Below are 10292 nucleotides of genomic sequence, written 5' to 3'. Positions count from 1 at the left end.
AAAATTATATCAATCGCATTCATTTGAGATGCCGTTTTTCATTAAAATTTTCCAAATACACACTACTGTCCTACCTTTTATTGTGATTTCACTGCATAATCATGAGTAAGCTTTAATATTTATGAGAATAGCTAGAAGTACAAATATCGACAAAAATCATAAAAATGCGATAAAGTTTATCAAAAGACAAATCTTACAGTTCTCAGACTTACTAGCATATCCACTGATTTAATAAAATATTAAAAGATATTTTCAAACAGTTTAAATAAAATTGAAATGTAAAAAACAAAATAGAAAACGCATTCTAAAGACGTAAACTCGTCATCATGTCCTCCCGCTTTCACATGTGCCGAATCCCTTTACCAATGTGATGTATAGGGTTTATTTGCTTCTTTTATCTCTAAGCGTCATTTACTGTAAGTCTTTTATGTTCGGTCTTACTTTTGTTTTTGTAATTTATTCTGATAACAACTTTTGAACATAAACAGTCATTTTGAATAGATCTTTATAAGACTGTCTCTGTATTTCGCGTGTTAAGCCATTTTCTTGTGATTGTAGCAATTACACGTACTACTCAAATGTCTGTAATTTAACAGCTAATTTCAATTAATTGAGTTTTACAATGTTTGAATATTTAATTGTTAAAACACCTTGTATGCACAACAAACACATCTGCAATTTGTTTATACATATAAATTGTTGGTACGATATGTACATGTCTCCGATATGTATGTTAAACAGTATTGAGACAGCTACCCAACGCTTCTGGGTCAAAAACCATAACTTGCAGTATAGATTGATTACGTGCTATTTACTTATATTGATAGTATTGTCCTTGTATTTAACTACGTTGAAGGATAAATAAAGGTCAGTATGTAAATTGTGTAACCTGAAACGCTAATTAATCAACGATAATTAATAAGACCAAACTCTAAATATTTATGGTGATATTACTTTCAAGTAAAATTATGTGGAAATTTTGATTTTACTTAAATTTCCACACTTCCTGCCAACTTTCTTTCAATTGTGCCCAATTATCGAGATAAAAATTCCATTTTTTTTTTAATTTTCAATCGGTATCACCCTTGTGCAAATTAAACTATCTAAGAGATAATTTAACTACCACTATATTTAAACAAATTCTTCCACCTCATTGAGTGTAAACAAGACAAGACTATTTCACTATCATCGATATCTGTTTCAACAATGCACATCTGTCGGCATTCGTTCATGCATTGCGTTAAGTTTGAACCGCTAAATGAAGAAAATAACGTTCTGTAGATATAAATAGATATAGGAAGATGTGGTATGACTGTCAATGAGAAAACTCTCCATTGAAGTAACAATTTATAAAAGAAAACCATTATAGGTCAAGAAACGGCTCTCAACACGGAGCCTTGGCTCACTCAGAACTGCGAGCTATATATAAAGGCCACAAAAAATACTGATGTCAAACCATTCAAATGGGAAAACCAACGGTCTAATCTATATAAAAAACGAGAAACGAGAAACATGTATGAACCACATAAACAGAGGATATCCACTGAACATCAGATTTCTGACTTAGGAAATAAATGATTAACGCATCTCAGATAATATGAGTAATCTTAGATATTTGATAGAAAAACATATCACACTCAAAAACTGACTACCAGGCGAAAACACAAACAACAACATATATATAGCACGTATATGCATGGCACATATAACGGAACTTTGCCACACATTATAATCCCTTTATAAACCGGGGATACTTGTTTTAAAAACCAGTTCCGTATAGAAATGAGATGTGGTAAGATTGCCATTTACCCAACTGACCACCAGAGATAAACTAAGTGGTGGTAAGCAATTGTAAGCCATCATACGACCTTCAAATATTAGGAAAAACCCGTACCGTCGACTACTAGTATAAAAGGCCTCGTCATGAAAACTGTACAATAATTCAGGTGAGAAAACTGACATAGTAACGACCTTATGTATAACAAAAGTTTACGAAAGCAAATATGACGTCATGAAACAATGACAAAATATGAATTACAGATTCCTGACGTAAAAAAAAGTAAAATCACAAAAATACTGAACTACGAGGAATATTCAAACCGGAAAGTCCCTAGTCAAACTGAAAATCAAAAGCTCAAACACATCAAACGAAAGGATAACAACTTTCATATTCCTGTCTTGGCACAGGAATTTTCTCATGTAGAAAACGATGTAGCTCATCCAAACCTCTCACTTGTATGACAGTCGCATCAAACTCCATTATATATTCCAACGATGCATGCGTGAACAAGACAAGCAGACATAATAGGTAAACAATGTCAAATAATACAGCAGTCAGCATTGTGCTATAATCCTCATCACTAAAAAACATACAAACATGTAACAAAGAAGCACACTATTGCATACAGACCATGAAAGTTATTTAAATATCACTTCCATGTACAGACCAATCATATTAGTACTTGAAAAATTAAAGACAAGAATACACAAATTTTACCATAGTAAAAAAACACAATGACGGGATGTATAAGTACAGAGTCACTTCATATATGAAACGAAGAAACATAAAATAGGCATCGGACTCGGAATTCTCTTGAACTGAATTTTAATGTGCGTATTGTTATGCGTTTACTTTTCTACATTTGCTAGAGGTATAGGGGGAGGGTTTAGATCTCATAAACATATTTAACCCCGTCGCAATTTTGCGCCTGTCCAAAGTCAGGAGCCCCTGGCCTTTCTTAGTCTTGTGATTTTTAATTTTAGTTCTTTTGTGTATAATTCGGACTTTAGTATGACGTCCATTATCACTGAACTAGTATACATATTTCTTAAGGGGCTAGCTGATGGACGCCTCCGAGTGCGGGAGTTTCTCGCTACATTGAAGACTCAATGTTGACCTTCGGCTGTTGTCTGCTCTATGGCCAGGTTGTTGTCGCGTTGACACATTCCCCGTTTCTTTTTTTAATTTTCATTTTATATAGACAAATCACATAGCAAAAATCAAAATGAAAAAAATGAATACGAAAATGACAGAATGTTCAAGTACCACAAATATCTTAATACCAATAAAAAACAATTATTTAACAAATATAAATATCTGTTTTTTTTATAAAGTGATAAAGATTATAGTGTTATTAACTGCCTGTTTCTATATTGGCACTGGTATTGATTCAAGGTTTGCTGTATTGGCCTCGAGACCCCGATTCAAGTTTTGCCGTATAGGTCTCGACAATTGTATAACATTCCATAATATCAGTGTATATAAAGTGCGAATCCAGCTAGTTCATTTTTACTGTTATATGCGGGTATGTCTATTGTAGAATAAAGGATCATGGGAAAAATTGTATTTGTTTATGTTTGAAAATATCAAGTTAAGTGATTTGAAGATAAGTTTTAACATATTTTCATTGTAATATGTCTTTATAATATACAAACATAGCATTAAAGTTCAAATAAGTGTTATAAAAGCATCATAATATAGCATATCGATTATTGAAAGCGTCCATTTTAACTATAGATGCGATGAATTATCACTGTTAGTGCAGTCATTATTAATGTAGAATTTTCAAAGATGCGAGGAATTTTTATTGTAGAATTATGTGATAAATGCACTTGCAACAAACGAAAAAAAATAGTTGATGACTTTAGGATTTATGAAACATGTATTTTCAAATTGAAATACAAACTCCTCATTCATTCTACATCAAATATATAGCTTTTCAAACTTGTAACAAAAGCAATTCTCAAAATGAAAATTCTAGATCCGCGAATGGATACTACCGAAGAGGTAAAACCATACACATTTGGGTTATTGTACACGAAATGCAAGCTACAATTCATTTTTGTTGATTTAAGACCCTTTGGAACTCTATATAGGCTATTTCAGCAACTAGGCAAAAAATCCCCAAACTAGATACACGGCTAGATTAAGCATGTCAACGAATCCCTAATATCTATATTAAAGGACTTTTGTCTATAAATTTGGACCCCACAAAATTGAAAAAGGGACCAAAAATATAAAAAAATGCTCGATCAGATACATTTGGTATTGAAGGCATGACTGTAACAATAGGATGAATATACAAAAATATCTTATTCTGGGGGTCTCATTGGGGGGTTCTGATACCGGATCCCGCTTACTGTTTTTGGCAGATTCCCGTATTCCGCTTATTGTTTTGTCAGATTCCCGTATCCCGCTTATACTATGCAGTTCTCATTTTTTGTAATTATGCGTGTCCCGCTAGACTTCATTTCTCGTTTTTCACAACACAATCATTTGACTTTCACCTGTCACGCTTGCAAAAAATCGGCAATCCGGCGTCACGCTTAAACTCAAATGAGACACACTATTTTACTCTGTTCTGACTCATATTAAGTCCACTATAAATATATTAAAAAAGTAGCGTGGATTTTTTTATCCATTTTTATCCCGTCTCGTTTCGTTTTTGAGCCATATATAGATGTCGTATGTGACAATGAGACAACTCTCCATCCGAGTCACAATTTATAAAAGTAGAACATTATACGTCAAAATACGGTCTTCAACATGGAGTCTTGGCTCACACCGAACAGCAAGTTATAAAGGGCTCCAGTGTAAAACCTGTTAAACGGGAAAACAAAGGTTCAATCTATATCAAGATGTACGGAATTAGTGGTGAAGTGTCATGGAAATGGATAAAAATAAATAAGGATGAAGATCCCTATACGCTTTATAAGAAACTAAATGGAATACATTTGAAATAAATGTTATTTCTATTGAATTAATTAGAGTGTTTTAAAACCAAACATTCCTCCGTAAGTTAATTTTTATCAAATCTTTCTCTTACTTTATCTATTGTTTGAGCAAGTCGGCTAAATTAATGCTTTACAGCTAATTTCCTATTGCATGTAAAGCAAAACTTTGGTTGGCTTGTTTGCTTTGTTTGTTTAATTGTTTATACAATCTTTGTAAATAAGATTGACATTTTTAAACAATATGAATAGGCATAGTTTAACCTGTATTTTTAATATTTGAATTAAATTGGGTGTTACCATAATGATTATCCAATAAAAGAAAAGCAAGCAAGTCAACTAAAGTCTTGCTCTTCATGCTTAAAGAAATGAGCTGTAATAGATAAAAAAAAAATTATACAGTGAAAATGCACCGCATATACAATACTAATGATTCGCTCCACAGTGAAAATGAAAGAATAGTATCATTATTCGACAGTAAACATGACTAGCATTACGAAATCACCATAGTGGAATTTAGTTAAATATGAAGAAACTGAATGACAAAACATATTCCACGTTATACAACTCTATTAATTGTATTAAAATGAATAGTTTTTACTGCAACAACATCTTACCTGTTAGTTATAAAGCACCTGCACGATCTGTTCGTGAAATGTCATAAATATTCACCTATTTTGGTATATATTTCACAGCTGGATGGCTTTAGGCGCGATAACACCCCGCTCGCATCTCTTACTTTGTTTTATTAGTATTATGTATTTCTGAACATATACATTTTAACTAATTTTCTTCATTTTCTTCAAAAATTAAAAAAAGTTCGTCTGTTTATTTATCATTCTACATTAGACATTTGAGGCATATACAGTAAAAATGATATTTTAGGATCCGCACTTTACATACACTGTAATATTGTAATATTGTAATAAGGCCATTATTGAAAAACAGGGCCATTACAGAAAATATGTAATTTTTATTAAACATTCATTTTAGGCAATAATGTACTTAGTTGGTTGATAATAAATTTTAATTTATATCGACAGCAGAACGTTTTCAGAATTGCACATGCATACTGATTTATCCGTATTAGGGTTTATTTGCTCATATCTTTTAATAAAATATCATAACGTTGATTGCTTTACCCCTATTTTTGACTTTTATACTTATTATGTCTGTGTGTTTTGTACATACATCGTTGTCAATATTACAATATTATGGAATTTCATACAACTGTCACACAAGTGAGAGGTTTAAGAATATGGAGATCCTCAATATTTGCATATGATTATTTAAAACGAACATATTTACAACCATGCCAGCTTTGTTTTTAAGCGCATTTTGAGGACGGATTTTCGACAATTAAAACGCTATTTAAAGATAATGAAATACAGTTAAAGATCCATTTTACAAATTTTATCTTGATTTTTATATCTTTGTGTTCGTTTTTGAAACATTTATTTTTTTCAGGTTCTTGTGTTTACACAATCTTATAAAAGTACGAAATATTCCCAATTGCGTATACGTTGCCTTTTAATTTGATCTCTCGTTACGTATACCCAAACTATTCGTTCAAGTTAATAAAAATAATATAAAAAAGCTAAGAAACTTTCACGTCACTCATAGAACTTGACCTTTAATGGTTTACTTTTATAAATTGTGACTTGGATGGAGAGTTGTCTCATTGGCACTCACATATATATTTAGGAAGATGTGGTATGAGTGTCAATGAAACAAGTCTCCATCCCAGTAACAATTTATAAAAAGTAAACCATTATAGGTCAAGATACGGCCTTCAACATGGAGCGTTGGCTCACACCGAACAGCAAGTTATAAAGGGCCTACAAAAAATACTAGTGTAAAACCATTCTAACGAGGAAACCAACGGTATAATCTATCTTCCTATAGGCTATATATAGTTGGATGGAGAGTTGTCTCATTGGCACTCATACCATATCTTCCCATAGGCTATAGCTGATGGAGAGTTATCTCACTGGCAGTCATACCACATCTTCCTATATCTAATTGGAGGGAGAGTTGTCCCATTGGCACTCATTCCACATCTACTTATTTATAATTGCGTATCTTAAACATGAATAAAACACGTTAACTCCTTTTCTTGTCAAAATCAAAGAATATATTCACACGGCATGGAAAAAAATATTGCAACACCAAATTGAAATTGAAATTAAAAGAACACTCTTTATCTTATTGTGATACAATTTGTTAAAATAGAACTAGTTGAACATTATTTAAATATCACCTGAGTTTAATCAATAAATATTGACTCGATAAGTTCTTGCTACTGCACGGGTGTCATTCGGTTTATCGAGAGAAATTATCGTGAAAGAATATCCAACGGCGGTCAAGTATTGAGAGACGATCGTGAAAGTTCTGGTAACGGATCGTGAAAGACATTTAATGTACATTCTAGTTCAGAATCTTTGAAAAAATCGCTTAGTTTTCAAAACGCGGAACAATTCCGAACAAAAAATTATGTCTGTCAAAATGGTTTAACTTCCTCAACATAACTGTGAAAGAAGATAAAGAGAATGTGAAGTACTTTTTGAAAAAACACAAAAGACGCAATGCGTGTCTATGAAATTAACTACAAATAGCACGCTTTTTGTACCTATAATGGTCATATTTCAGAATATCATGATATATTTGAAATTTAATCTTTGGTGTATCTGATAGTACAGTAAAATTAAAGTATGTTCTTCCATTAAAAGCGTTAATTTGTTTATAAAAACCTTGAGTTTGTTGAATTTCCATCGATCTTGATCGTGAAAGATCAGGCAACGTATTATTTTGATCGTGAAAGAAAATGCGTGACCAGACATAATACTAGTAATCAGAAAACAGTAATTCTTTTACCATTTGATAAATCTGCAAGTGGTTGCAGTCTGTTACTATTTTGATAAGGATTAACATTAAAGCTATTGTCTTTTTTCCTATTCAACACTTAACCTCGAAAGTTGAACTAGAGGCTCTAAAGAACCTGTGTCGCTCGACTTGGTCTGTGTGAATATTAAACAAAGGACGCAGATGGATTCATGACAAAATTGTGTGTTGGTGATGATGATGATGATGATGATGATGTGTTTGTACATCTTACTCTACTGAACATTCTTGCTGCTTACAATTATTTCTATCTATAATGAACTTGGCCCAGTAGTTTCAGTGGAAAATGTTAGAAAAAAATTTACAAATTTTATGAAAATTGTTAAATTGACTATAAAGGACAATAACTCCGTAGGGGGTCAATTGACCATGTTGGTCATGTTGACTTATTTTTAGGTCTTTCTTTGTTGTACATTATTGCTGTTTACAGTTTATCTCTATCTTTAATAATATTCAAGATAAAACAGCAAAATTTCCCTAAAATTACCCATTCATGGGCAGCAACCCAACAACTGATTGTCGGATTCATCTGCAAATTATAGGGCAGATAGTTCTTGACCCGAAGAACAATTGTACACCGTGTCAGTTTTGCTCTAAATGCTTTGGTTTTTAAGTTATAAGCCAAAAACGGCATTTTACCCCTATGTTCTATTTTTAGCAATGGTGGTCATCTTGGTTGGTTGGCGGGGTCATGCCACACATTTTTTAAACTAGATACAATGATGATTGTGGCCAAGTTCGGTTGAATTTGGCCCAGTAGTTTCAGAGGAAATGTTGTTAAAGTTAACGACAACGGACGCCAAGTGATGAGAAAAGCTCACTTTGCCCTGTGTAATTTTGGATTGAACGATATCCAACATTTTGTGCAACAGAACTTTTTAAGTTCTTTATAAACAACGCAGATAAGGATTGATTTAACTATATAGGACATACTAGCTATAGGAGACCAAAGTGCAAATGCTGTAATGTCTTGTTTGCTTAACTTATGATCATAGTATATTTGTTGAACGTCTATAATATTAAGGGTTTTACTAAAAGTGTCGAATTCGCTTAAGATTGTCAATGACTCATAAAAAAAGGTCATGGTCAGATGAACCATGCCATACATATCTCTACAAATATCCCGTACACCAAATACATGTGTAACGATCCTTACAGTGCCTTAGAAACTGACAATTGTGAAAGTTATGCTTGGCCAATTAATTCGGAACATAAGGTCAAAAGTATATGAACCCTGACCGACAGCCAGGCATAGACATCTTACTATCATTTAATAAATCAAACACAATTGAAGTCATCATGGTCATATAAAATACATGCAGACAGACATGTACACCATACACGAAACACCTTGTCGCTATAGCATACACGTACAAAATGTATATATTCAAAAGGCCAAACAGCATAGAACAAACATTGCCGAATGATGCATGATAATTAGTTCAATGTAAGTTGAAACTATGCAAAAGTCGAAAATATACACCTTAAAGTCATAACAACAGACAGTTATCCTAAAGCTAAACGAATCCTTGATACGGACTTGACCACTAACATGAATCTTCATGCATGAAATGAGGCAAATTCAAGGTCAGGTGAATCCTGTCTGACGGACATTTAGTATAGGATCCAATATACAAAATATGGGTTTCCTATAACTCATGATAAGTGAGTACTTCACATGACAAAAAAAAAAACTTCATCCTACTATCATCCAACTATTTTACAAACAACATGTTCACGAATTCCCAAATACTAATTTTAATGTATTTGCGCGTCTGGCGTACTAAAATATAATCCTAGTACCTTGGATAACTATTTACACCACTGGGTCGATGCCATTGCTGGTGGACGTTTCGTCCCCGAGGGTATCATCTGCCCAGTATTCAACACTTCGATGTTGACATGGATATCAATAATGTGGTCATTTGATACAAATTTTTTGTTTACAAAACTTTGAATTTTCGAAAAACTAAGGATTATCATAGTCTTATTTGGTACAACTTTTTGGAATTTCGGATCCTCCATGCTCTTCAACATTTTACTTGTTTGGCTTAAACCTTTTGAGGATGTTGACCGATCTAGCCTTTTTCAATATCAATAACAAATATCAATTATCATATAATGGAAGAATAATGTGAACGTCTTCGTATCATCAGATCTTTCACGATCCAGTTTTCACGATCTTCAAAAATGCGGTACGTGATCCTTCACGATCCAAAAAATTAATTTTGTGTAGATAATTCCTTATTTACCAAGTTTCAGATTAAATATAAACAAAATAACTATGAAAACCGTTTAATTAATTCAAATACAATGCCCTTATTCTGATAAACGTAGTTTATCTAGTCGAATTTGTGAAAAAAAATCGTTTTGTTTACATTTTTTATGTCATTGAAATGTCGAGAAGCAATCTGTCTTTTGTCGGTTTGTAATAACTATGTTTCTTTTGAAACTGGATATTATGACATACTGATCATAATGTTGAACCATTTTGACAGACAGTTTTATTTTGTCGTAAATGTGTCTGTGTAATTAATTAAATTAGAATATTTACTGAACTTTCATATGTGTTCTCGATTAAATGTCTTTCTCGATCCGTTACCAGAACTTTCACGATCGTCTCTCAATACTTGACCGCCGTTAGATATTCTTTCACGACC

The sequence above is a fragment of the Mytilus trossulus genome, chromosome 4 (assembly GCF_036588685.1).
Source record: "Mytilus trossulus isolate FHL-02 chromosome 4, PNRI_Mtr1.1.1.hap1, whole genome shotgun sequence".
Taxonomy (NCBI): Eukaryota; Metazoa; Mollusca; class Bivalvia; order Mytilida; family Mytilidae; genus Mytilus; species Mytilus trossulus.
Note: the sequence above shows the minus strand (reverse complement) of the source record.